At 35.9% G+C, this 13,498-nt stretch overlaps 1 protein-coding gene across 1 annotated transcript in view; it reads left to right on the forward strand.

The window, feature by feature from the left end:
- The first annotated feature begins 1,618 nt into the window (after window positions 1–1,618).
- LOC140664251 (CUGBP Elav-like family member 1-A) overlaps window positions 1,619–13,498 on the forward strand; it is a 528,745-nt gene continuing 516,865 nt past the window's right edge. The window contains exon 1 of the mRNA XM_072889205.1: window positions 1,619–2,378. The gene's annotated coding sequence lies outside the window, so the exon portion shown is untranslated. The remainder of the gene's footprint in view (window positions 2,379–13,498) is intronic.

Genomic DNA, 13,498 nt, shown 5'->3' on the forward strand with positions numbered 1-13,498 from the left:
TCCGTTCAAATCTCACGTAATAAATATAAGATGTATAAGAAAAAAAAAAAAAAAAAACAAAAGCTCACTATTTTTCTCACAATCAGAAAAAATCCGTGGACTCGTGCAATTAGAAAGTAACAACAATTTTAATTACCTCGTAGCACAGAATACCCACAACGCGGTCGACCGGTAACGAATCTCGCCAAGTTGTTCGTACGAGAGTACGGTGGGGCAGAAAAGCAGGAGTGGGGGGGAGGGGGAAGGGGAAGGGAGGGTTGGTCGCTCGAGCAGATAAAAGTAGCCCCCGTTAATAGCACGAGACAATGTAACGCGGGAGGATAATACCAATTAGGCGGCCAGGACTAGCCAGTCGGCAGCGCCCGGCTAGGATAAGGTTATTTATTTGACAAGTTAATTTATTCGGGATAAAAAGAGCTCAGCCGGCGAGATACTTCGCTGGATGTACGGCCTTAAATTAAAACTCCCTTCCCCCTCCCGCCCCTTTTTTCTCTCCTCCCCCCCACCTTCTCGCCCTCCCTTTCCCCTCCTCCCACTCTCTCAATAGGTTCTCCTGATGCAAGAAACATTGCTCCCGCGTTATCTTGCGCACGCTATGTTTCACGAGTGCGCCCACTTTAAGCCGCGCTCATGACGTACAATCCGGCTGCTGATGGATTAATTTGAATATCCTGAATATACCTTTTCGAGCACATTCGGGGCCGATTCTTGCAAAGGAAACGCCAGCGATATGAGGCCAGCTGTATACGGATTGATGAAACTGTCGATATTCTTGCGATGCATTCTTCGTACATACGGAAAATGCATAAAGTTGTTTATTCTGTACGAAATTATAAATGTAAAGCAGCCTTCTCTATATCAGAGATTGTTCCTTTATGCTATTCATGTTTGTCATGCTTCATTTATCGTTAAAGCAAAATCGCGATATCGTATGTATCGCGGTATCGTATGTACGATTAAAATATTCACACACCACCATTAATCTCTGTCCATTGTTAAGCTTTTCATTACGTATTATAATTAGGCTAACTGGAATATGTTGGGGGGGGGGGACAAAGTGGGAACGTAAACAAGTCGGGTAAATTATGCAATAATTTTAATAGTAGCAACCACAAAGGTATCCGTGTAATATACTAGAAAGACTATTATTATTCTCGTAATATTCTCTATATGTAACCATTATATATTCTAGAAATGCGAATATTACACCAACAGCATCACCTCACCAAACCAATCGCCGAGCATAGTATCGTAAAGTTCAGCGCGCGCGCCGATAATAACATTCCGAGCAAGTATCGTTTACGCGATTCTTGCCTCTCTCTCTCTCTCTCTCTCTCTCTCTCTCTCTCTTTCTTTCTCTATCCTTCACTCGCCGTTCTTTTTGCGTTCATACAGTTCGTTATAATAACGAACCGATAACGAACGTTAGAGGCAGAAACGTGGGAGTGTTTTGCTTCCTTCCTTGGTAGTGAAGGCCTCATAATGAAGCAACTCGAAGAAGCGGGGGAGACGACGACCAGAAGGGGAAAGAGACGGATGGTATTATCGCGGTGAAGTATGAAAGGGGGAAGGGATAGATTTGCATCACGCTCGAAGAAATAGAGACATGTATGTGTCTTGTGAAGCAGGCGACGCAATCCGTCCACCTTCGCACTCGCTCGTCCACGTCAATGTTTTGTCGCTCCATCTGTTCCTCCTGTTGCGTTTCGCGCGATTTATCCCAAAGTGCCGCGGGATAATCGGCTCGTGTGTGAACGTACGCGTGTATATCCGTGCCCGCGAGTGTGTACGCGCGCGGGGGTGGACATGCATCGTCGTCATGAAAGCTCGTATAAACTTTTCAACGACGACTACGCTTCTGTCCGTAGATAAAATGAATCGACCGTGAGACGTGTCAGGAGCTGTCGCCGTAATAAGCTCGACAATATGTGGTCGGTCGCGTCACGCGTGTCGCTAATGAATCCAAAGAGCCGGCAAAGATGTAATCCCGATGAAAGTGTATTTCATCAGTGAATTCAACATCCGAGTGAATTGATTTCGCGACGACGTAACGCCGGCGTCGCGCCGGCGAATGTGCTCTTCGAGAGTTTGGTGCTTATGTTAGTCGCGGCTTCTCTCACGCAGTGCGCGGATGGCTCCAAACAATCTAGTTCGCCCAAGTGTTTTCAAGTGTATAACACGTAATTCCGCCTTGTTTTTAATCAAGTGAACGACGTGCCTACTGCACGCACGTGTGTACCTCGATATTCCGTGTGTGACCGAGTAAAGTGTCAACGTGAATACGACCGACGTCACCTGTTGCTGGCAATTAACGAATGCGTCGTGCTCTGATGCCGGCTTTATGAAAAGCAAACTAGGTTCTTGGTACGAGGTACGAGGTACGTGTGCGACAATTCCGCTCATTGCTTACCGGCTTTTGTTTCTGTTATCATATTGGTGAGTCGTCATAGAAAACTTGAATTTGACGGGCAAACGATCTACATAGTCGAGAAGCACTTTTAATTGAAATAAACCTTGCATTGATTGTGAATTATTATTTTTATTTTTTAAAAGTATTCTTGATAATTGTTTCTGAATAGATTTATCTCGTAGAGGTGAAAGTAAATCTCGAAGAAATCGGAGAAATTTTAAAATTCTAAAATTTCTTGTTATTTTCACGGTAAATAAATATTTTTTTTAACTTATTTTAAATTGTAATATATTTAAATATAGAAGCTAAATATAAAAGAGTATGCGCTCTTCAAGTACTGCACACTGTAACAATAAGAAAAATAAATGAGGAAACATTTTTAATATTAACGCATAATTGTTGTTAATATTTTTACGTTTCAAAGTGCAGTTAACATGATAATAACAAATCAGTAAATGGCTTTTGCACGCAAATAGTCCCAATGCAAGTTGTTATCTAATCAGTTTACGCAAGTCTTCACTCACACTAGCGTCACAGCTCTTATCATGAAAAGAACTACTTCATTCTTATTATTATATAAAGAACATTTTCATATATGATCTTTTTAAAATTTGTGTGTGAAACTTGTAGAAATATTAATCGAAATATTAATATTTCTTTTCCGTGAGATATATAATATAATAATCTTAATAAAGATTATTATATCATTTGCTATCTGAGAAATTAATTTATTAATACAGTTTTTTATATTCATGTAATTATTGTTGCTCTCTGATTAATTGCTCTCGTTTCTCGATATATAGAATCTTTTCAACAATAATACAAAATTATCTCTCTACCGGTGCAATCTTGTTAAACTATCATTTTAGGGTTTCTAAGATTTAACTATTGTCGCAAAGCTGTCAATACCAGCTCCCATCCCATAACTATGTGTACGGATCAATAAATTTCGGTCTTATTGGTATTGCTTGTTTGATGTGTTTGTTACGTTCCTATTCTACGTCGACCTCCGTCGCTACAAATCCCTTGACGGGTACTATTGCCTCCCTAAAAGCATAGCGGTTATATGAGTAATCCAGGGCTGTCTCTTCTTTCACCCTCATCTTCTCTCTCTCTCTCTCTCTCTATCTATCTATCTCTCTGTATCTTCCTCTTTAGCTCATATTCGCTTTCCCTCCTTCTGGTTTCCATCAAAACCTGTCCGATCGATAACTTTGGCCAGCGTCTCGAAGTGACGGGTTTGAAATTGATTCGCGCCGGCAACCAAGCCGATGGAAGTTTCAAGGAAATGCAAATACGCCCTTGAACTCCGCGTCGATACAACCGGGCTTAGGCCACGTAAGCCTCGTTGGAATGGACGCCAGACGGACTTATAGTCTGGCTTACAATTACCTGACCCCGTTTACGTGTCGTAACGTTTCACGTTATTATCTCTTGCCTACTTGATCTCGATGTTGACGTTGACTCGGTTAAAACTTTCTTTGAGGTTGCGGGCAATTCTTCGATCGATAGATCGATGATAAAACGGTTACGCGATGAAAGTTTGAAAGGAAAGACGGCCGTCCTCGAACTCGGTCGGAGACATATTCGACACGAATAACTTCAACTAGTTTATTCACGCATTTATTAAAGACACATACGTCGCAGAGTTACAAACGTGTCGCAGACATGATCGATGCATTTTTGCGATAGTTGTAAAGCACCCCCGGCGTTATTATTCAACACGCGCGCGCGATTTCATGTTGTAATGATATGCTATCTTTTTCAATGACGGCCATGGAAATCGGTTGACGATGATGATCGGGGAAATACCCGTTGAATAGATACTAGATACGGCAGAGCGTGTCAGTAAAACCGATCGATCGACGTTTATGGCCCGAATACACGTCGTTTCTCGTTATTAGTTGTGACAGGCGATCTCGATGCCGGGCGAGAGTTTGCACATAATTCCGCATCATACGTCGCGTGGGTCGGATTTATCGTATGTAACGGACCTTCCATCAGCGTCACTAAACGCGGTGAAAAAGCAAGCAAGAGGAGAGAAGCTCCGTGAAAAAAAAAAGCTTTCCACACTTTAGTGCCTATCTAAACGGAGTAGTAAACCGGACGATAGCCAAGTATGAGCCGTTTTATTTGCCTCCGAGTAGCTTTCTTTGTAGCTGCGAATGTAAATGGAAGCGGATGATAAAGGTGTCTCTTGCGCGTCAATAAGAAACAACCATGACGGTCTTGAGTCCTCCGTTGCACAAGATGAGTTGAGCGTGTGCGTTAGTTGCAAAATTAAACTGAAAGCAAATTCAACAGCTTTAGTTCTACAAAAAGCGTTAACCTGAACCTCGATTTAACTGACTATTCATCCCTAAAAATAATAAAAAAAAAGAAATTAATTTATAATTAAGAATGTGTGCCAATATTGATGAAGCTGATCAAAGTCTTACAAATGTGCGTACGCTTATTTATAAATAATCAAATATAATTTTAAAATTATTTTATTATAATTATTTGTTATTAAAATTATTTTATCACATATCAGTCGATAATTATCTAACATTGATTTATTGCTGTTTGTAAAGTTCAATAAATATGTAATTATGCTTGCAACGAGAGATATTATGAAAAAAAAACAAAATATTTCTTATCTAAATATTTAGCATATTATAGTATATTATATCTTATCTGTGCAAAGAAATAATATATCATTATAGTATACATGGCGACGCTAACATGCATTAGCAGTTCTTGTAATCTCAATTCTCATCATTGTTTAGTTTCTTTAATTAATTCAATTATTCTCATTTGTATTAATTTTTGCAGTCATTACATTAATAGTATTGTTTCAGCACCAACAGGACATTGCTAGAACACCTCGTTCCTACTAACTACTGAGAGACTTAGGACGAATACACACTATAAATCTAAAGTAACTATAAAGCCTCACGCGCTCCACCACTGAGAGAGAGTTAAGTGAACCCGTAAACCCATGAGTCCATGAATCCGTAATCCTATGGTCAGAGTTTATGGTTAGCTTCCACCATATTTACGGCAACCTCTTAAGTGTATTTGTGCAGATTAGAGGCGCATAGTGGCTTTCATAAAGTACGTACGATTAACTATGCTCGGGAGACTGATTTGTGCTATATTTGACATTTACTAGGCAATATCAGTGATCCACATTACATCGTGAATTATACTCTCTTAAATTGAATAAGCGAAAATATCATTGATTAAAGCAATGATGAGATTTCACCGAAAAAGTAACTATTTCATTGAAAATTAACGAGATTTTATTGTTTACAGTGCGATATTTATACACCTAAAATCACTGTTATCAGTGATAATATACTGATTCTGTTTTAAGAGAGTGTTATTCCGATCTAAATCTATATATATATATATATATATATATATATATATATATATATATATATATATATATAGATATATATGTGTGTTTATGGAAAGAAAATATTACGGTGGAACAATATTTCTCTTTGACGGATATCATTAATAACGATATTAAATAAATATTAAATATTAAAATCTACAATTTTATTTAAAAGTTTGAGAATCTCTTTTCTGTACTATATTATTTTCTTTCTTTCCAGTGTATATTAATAATTACATACAATTCTGTCAGAAACACACACACACACACATATACGTGCGTACAAAAAACTGTATGTTAAAATACAAGTTTTATTTTTCACGTGCAAAAAAATCTCGTTAAAACAGTGAGCATATACTTCTTTAATTAAACATCTGAATTAGAAGTTAATGGTCTTGTGCTGTGGTATTACTCTACCATCTCATTTTATTCGGTACAAATACGGTAGCAGCATCCGTAGAACATCTCCGAGCTTGATTTCGCAAATCCCGTTGTTCTAGAGATCAGTTGCATATGCGTTTCATAATTATAGCGCTTGGTACCGACCGCTTGTATAACGCCGTATGCTGAAAGTTTAAAGCAACGACCGACCGATAACGTTCCGTCGGAACTACGTAATCTTATTTGAAGCCGGCGCTCTAATTACAGCGGTTGCTACCTATGCCACGAAAATATGATTCGCCTAGCATCTCGTATTTCCATCTCTCCACGTTATACTTACATATGCTTGTCTAACTATTACTCCAATTATTTTTATCTACTGATTTTTCAGGAGATTTAAAAGTATCTTACAATTAGTCTAAATTCTTCCAGTTTAATAATACGTTTTAAAATGTTATTTATTTACAAATATATCTCTAACGTTAGATCAAAACATGTACACGTAACGTCAATTATCTCATTATATAAAATATGATAAATAGTGTACTTCTATAAAATTCATGTAATAAGCTTTTACGTTATTATAGAGAAATTCAAATATTAATATAAAAACAACTATATACAATAATGTAAATACATCACTTCACTGTTTATAAGTGTTTACAATGTGAGTCTTGGCATTATTCACAGTAATACGTTGTATTTACGTATTATTATACGTATGGTAAACAATCTTCATATTTTGTATAATGCTTTCTCTCTCTTTCAAATTATAAATTTAATAAAAAATACAGACAACTATATATTTAATAAAGTTATTTAATAAGAAGAACAAACAACTATTCAGACAAAAGAGGAAAGAGTGTTTGTTTTCTTTATTGTTTTAATGTTTGCATTTGCTACAAATAAGGTCGATATATAATGCTTGTTTAGTGGCGTGAATGATACTACACGTTATTTATCCGACAGTGAGCGTAGTATAATTATTGCAGTAATGCAACGCGTTCGGGTAATGACTCGCGCGATTTAATGGAATCACTATTATAATCCGATGAGCTGAGGTTCGTTACCATCAAGGAACGGGGGAAAGGGGGAGGAAGAGGGGAACGAAATAGCGACCCTCCCCAGAATAATTTCGCGGATGCGCTCTCGGGAGCGCGGTATCGCTGCATTTCGACGATGCGACGTTCGCCGTCTACATGCGAATCCGTAAATAACTCTGGTTCGAGTGATGAGCTTCGGGAGATCGTGTTGCTTCGAAGGCTTTCCCCTGGAACGTGGTATAAGTCGATGCGCGATGAGCGTTATGAGAGTCATTCGCGGAGACGCGTCCGTTCGCTCGTTCGTTCCTCTTGGCCGCGCTCCAAATCTCTTTGCTCGCTCAAGTGTCTCAATTATTTTCGACCGCTGTTGCTATATCCGTTTTGACAACGGCGACGGATACAATGCGCGAACCTACATCTGTTGTACAACGGTCATGTTCCCAAAATCGTGTGTAGAAATTAATAATAATGACGTTATTACGTATCACCTGTTGTGGAAATATAACCGTTACTAACATTAATCATTTATACAGACGCTCTATGAATAAAACATTATTCTTGCTCATTTGCCTTTTTTTGCTCATTTATCTTTAATGTGAGTTGGGTATATTTATTAATCGGAGTTGAACACTAATTACCTGTAAATTATAACAGTTAAGTATGGACTATTTTACTGTACTTTAATTAAATATATCTCTGTTATATGTTTATTTTTCAATATAATATTATTCCTCATTGCAGAATAAATGTGCTCATTGATATGTATTTTTGTTTTAGAATAAATAAAAAATTAAAATATTATATATGTAAAGTTTAAAAGGCAATGTCTAAAATGCAAACGTAATACGTAAATTCATTATATTTATGGAAAAGACTACGTACTAAGTTCTATTAATAATATATGACATTTTCTATTTGCTGAACAGTTTGCCTCACTATGGCTACTATTATATCTTTAAGCTCTTTTTAAATAATCATTGTTCTTTTAATATTGTAACAAATTAGAGTAAATTCTAAGGCTAATGTTAGTCTTTTGAATTCAATATAATAATTATTTAAGTACCTTAAACCTTATTTAAATACATTAAAATTTAAATACAGATTAATATTTCGCGAAGACATGTCAAATCTGACACTGATCGTCCAATTGTCTAACTGCGCGACGTACCATCCATTTGGTTTCCACGTAATCTTTCAGACCGGGAAGGACGTCAGGTCTCCTTATTTCCGCGCACTCGATTCCGTGGATCGATGAACGTGGAAATGGTATGGCAGCGCGGGACGAACCGCGGGAGTTTCAATACGAGGTAGAAAATGGGCGCGTAATTAATTCAGTGGATACGAATCGATTCCGGTTGGTTCACTATACCCGGTGAACCGCCAAGACGCATAGGAGCTTCCGTGCCGCGGCATTACATCGTGGAATTTCGTATCGCACCGGAAACTTCCGTGCGCTTTTTTATTTTTTTTTTCTTTTTTTTAATTGCGGAAGACGATTTAATCGGCTGAGCCTCGTAACTTATGAATGGCGTTCGTGCCGTCTGTTTCGCGTTCTTACGGCCGAGAGCTTACGAAGAACGCGATGCGTGTATAGCCACGTTGCATCCTTGCCTGCCGCGACCGCTCCCAGCTCCCGGCGTTCGTGCACTTTTAAACACAAAACTGGTCTCAGCTTAAATACCATTTCATTCGCTATCGTAAATATAGGATCGGAGCAGATACATTTTAGTCGGAAAGGTCAGTTAGGTCTTCGTTCTTCTCGTAAAGTAGCGATAACACAATCAGCTGCAACTTATTCGCTGAAAAATTCTTTCATCCTTTGGCGATAAAATATTTGTTAAATATATATTGCGACGATAAGATCAACATTGGTATTTTTGTAGATGCATGATTAATACTTTACGTGTTTAATTTTTAATAGTGAATAAACTCATTTTAAATTTAAATTACTCGGCCGCATAGAATTGATTAAACTAATGTTATGGTAATCATTCTGTATGAAATTTCATTTAATATGATAAAATATATCGATACAAGAATTTGAAAAATATAGTTAGTAATTAAGAAAATAAATATGATATAATTAAATTTAATAATTGTGTGTATAATAAATATTTGAATTAATTTTTATCTAAAAGAATTTTTATTATATATTAAAGTTACATATTTATAGTAAATTTATTTATTCTTTCAATACACGAGTCGACATTTTTATCGATTACAATTTATTGATAATAATTGAATTGGTACATGGACTGAATTCGATTGATTGAGCAAGATATCCCACGATTGTGTATGTTTAATCCGGATATAAATACGAGATTATTCCAGCGATTAGCGCGCTTGGGTGTCGGTAACACCGAGTGATTCGCTGTATGCAGCCGTGTGCTCAACTTGCGTGCATAATTAATGCCGCTCGAGCGCGAATACGTTCTCGTTCGCAACGTGATCAACTTGTCCATATCTAAGGATGATGTTGGAGTGCTTTAAGGAGTAATGGACGAGGCAATGTTCATATTTGACCTCATTGGATCAAATTGCAAAATCGCTACCCGTCGATATCTGTCTATATGCATATAATGTTTTAAAATAATACCAACATTTTTGGATTCGACAAAAACTTTTATATTAAATTGCATATTACTAATATCATTAGACGATATAAAAAAAGAAATTGTTCAATAGTACAATATTTTTTCAGACTTTGATAGAATTTGAACTCAATGATATAATAGAAATATAAATTGTATTGAAGGTATTATAAGTATAGAATGTTTCTATCTGACCACATCATATTTCATTTAGAGTTTTTTAGCTAATATTTAGAAAAAGACTATTTTTTGCAGCATTTTTGCTCTACAACTGTTTAATTTTTAATATTAAATATTAGATTTGTATACCAGATTCGCCTTTAATATAGAATAAAATATCTTTATTTGCTAGCAAATTGGATTCGACGATAACTCTATATGGGTATAACATTGGTTTTAAATGTTTTAATTCGCGTGGCCGAATAGGCCGATAAGGCCGACGTATTGGCCGAGTACGATAAAGAAGTGGATTAACGTCCCCGTTTCTTTATACGATGCTAGAGTTTCGAATGATCACGGGCAACCTAGGATATGTTGGATAACGCGGAGGCTCGACAATATCGTGAGTCACGGTAACGATAACTGCACGGATGCCAGCACGACGAGAGAGCGCCGTATTGAATTGCAATCTTCAGAAATGGCATCTCGGTGCACCCGGTGCGCGTTCCTCTAACAAGATTAGCGAGTTTCAAGCAGATAAGCGCTGCCGTATTCTCCTTTCGCCGCGATTCCTCCTGTAAATCCCGGGTAAAATCAAATGGAGCGTTTTACATTATTCACCGTTCCATGTATAAAAGTGCCCCGTATGCTGCCCCGCGCATGATCTCTTTACTGTGTTCGCGAATATAGAAGTTGAAAATAAATCAGATACAAACAAGCGTTTTTTGCATTCTACTTTGTTTGCGATATATCTTGTCTTCCTCCATCTATTTGTAAAACTTGAAAGCAACATTAATAATAAAATACAATTCTTACACAATTTCTGTGTGATATAGTATTATGTGCAAAACACACATTCCTTGCTATATTTTTTTTAGCCTTAAAGGATATATACTTATATAGTTGGTTGCAATTTTTCTCTGCATTGTGTTTTATTTTTTGAAACGTAATATGTGTCACATGGCAAATTGTGTTTCTGTCTGAAATAATAATTTTAATTATTTTATTCAAAAGATTCTGCATTCTCTTCTTCCCATTTTATCGATTAGAATCATGGATTTTTTAGACTTTATATCGGCAATACGAAAGTATATAAGAAATTGAAACGAAATTTTGCACAATTGTAAAATTTATGACAAAGTAATAATTTTTAAGTTGATAAAAAAATGACGGAAAGAGGTCGCGATATTAATATTCCTAGAAACGCGATTGGTACGATTTAATCTCGACGAAACTAGAACACGGAGACCATATCGATCTTACGCGATCAATGCACATATGTTATGCATTGACGTTGACACGCCGTGTCAATCCATTCGGCGAGCACTTTGATATATCACGATAGATCGTTATTAATTATTAAACTGTCTGTGAGATTGTATGTTCCCATTTTTAGATCTACCACTATTATATTTTTATGCGTAACTAATATATTATTCATTGCGAATATGTGTATGCGCGCGTAAGTGTGTACAAAATTTATTGTAGAAGAAAAAAAATAACAATAATAATAATAATAACAGTAGTAATGATAGTTAAAGAAAAAGGATTACTTATTTGTCAATAAATAATATATATAATAAAAATTAATAGATTAATCTGTGCACAAAAATAATGAAAAATTGTGTTATTCACATAAATCGTGTCTTGTACATTAATCTGGATTGCGATCGCGAATGCAACACATTGTCTACTAATGTACATAACTTGTGGAACTCCGAAGGCTCGCTTCGTAATTAGTTTAGACAGAGGTGTTGGTCGGAGATCGCGTGACGTATTGCGTGCACGTTTTAATTGCTAGGGTGGTTCCAGCATTTAGGCAAGTCTTGATAAGTAGGCGGGACAGAGGGGAGCACACGATAACGAACAGCAGGGGTCCCTTCAATGTGAAACACTCGCTTCAGATATTCCCGCAAGTTACATCGATACACATCAGATGCGTCGAAGACGTTCATGTCAGTGCATAAAGTCCATGCAATTGGCTTATCGATCGAATTCGATGAAATTTGCATGAGCGAATTGATTTATAGATTGCCTCAATAATAGCGTAATCCTTACCAACATCAACCTTGCTTGGCATAAGAAATAGTTGCACGATCCAAATGTATTCTTCTTTATGAGAGAAAAACTATTTTTTAACGTAATTTGGACAGATATATACAGTCAAATATTCATAGTGAATTAAAGTATTTTTTTCTATTTTTTGGATATTTGTTTTTTCATAAAATGTTCTTCTTTTACGCTGCTCTTTCACTATTCATATTTGTAAAAGATTGAGTGTACAACGATATTTTTATTTTGTGCCTATATATATGTATATATGCCATTAAAATGAGTGAAAAAGACTGAAGAGAAATTTTAAGAATATATTATTTGGTCTCAATAATTTTTTTCACAATATGAATATTTGATTCTCTCTCTCTCTCTCTTTCTCTCTCTCTCTCTGTACGTCTTACTAACTCAATTAATATATTATATATGTTTTCTATATGCATTACTACACTTTGGTTAAGAGTAAAGTTTTATAACAAATAATTAATAATAATTGTACGAGAAAGTAGTGATAGAATTCATATTTTTGATTAAAATACAACAATTTTTTAATCTACTTTATTTTATAGTTATTTTTTATTAAAAAATATAATTGTAATTATATAAATTTTGTTGTTATTTTTTAAAAGTAATGCCTATTTTAAAACTTTTAATCTAAAACTTGCTGTTGCATCTGCATATTTGTAGCGATAAGCAACGATTACACAAGTTTTATTATTTACGCGATGCACGAGTATAGGCAGGAGGAGGAAAAATTTATTTTCGTACCTTTCGAGTGACACTACCGACGGCATTGCTCTAGGCTGGATTCCGCCACCTGATTGGCGTTTTTAATTTTCCATTCATCCAGGCGTAGTCGAGTCCGCGGGGCATCCGACGTTTTACGTGCAAATCCCACAGCGCACCCGCACGAGTTGCTCCGATTGCGTAGGTACGCGCTTAATAAAATCCGGGGAAAAATCGTCCACGTTGCAGGTACGCTCTGTCTCATTCGGATTGCCGTCACCGGAAGGCATGTAATTTATTCGACGTTCATATACGAGAAAGTATACGTATCAAAAATATAATTCTTGTACGTAGCGTACGTATAAATAAGAAGTTATTCTTTAAATTTCTCTTTTAAATTTTGTGAATGCGTGTAAGATCAATTATTGAGTATCAACAATCTATAAATAAAATATATGTATGCCAATTAAAAAATTAAATTGTCGACTGATATTTATATTTTTAGAAAGATATTTAAATAATCACGAGCGAAATAGCAGAGATTACGCATATTATATTTAGATGAAAAAGGTTTTCCATTTGTCTCGATGACATAATTTATTTAATTCGTGATATTAAACGTAATTGTAATGGTAACGAATCTATTTTGTTTAAAACGTAACTTTATTTAATATAATTAATTTTATTAATATAATCGATATTTGACATATTTACTAAATTCGTATAAATATAGTTAATACATTCTTTTCTC

The sequence above is a fragment of the Anoplolepis gracilipes genome, chromosome 3 (assembly GCF_047496725.1).
Source record: "Anoplolepis gracilipes chromosome 3, ASM4749672v1, whole genome shotgun sequence".
NCBI lineage: Eukaryota > Metazoa > Arthropoda > Insecta > Hymenoptera > Formicidae > Anoplolepis > Anoplolepis gracilipes.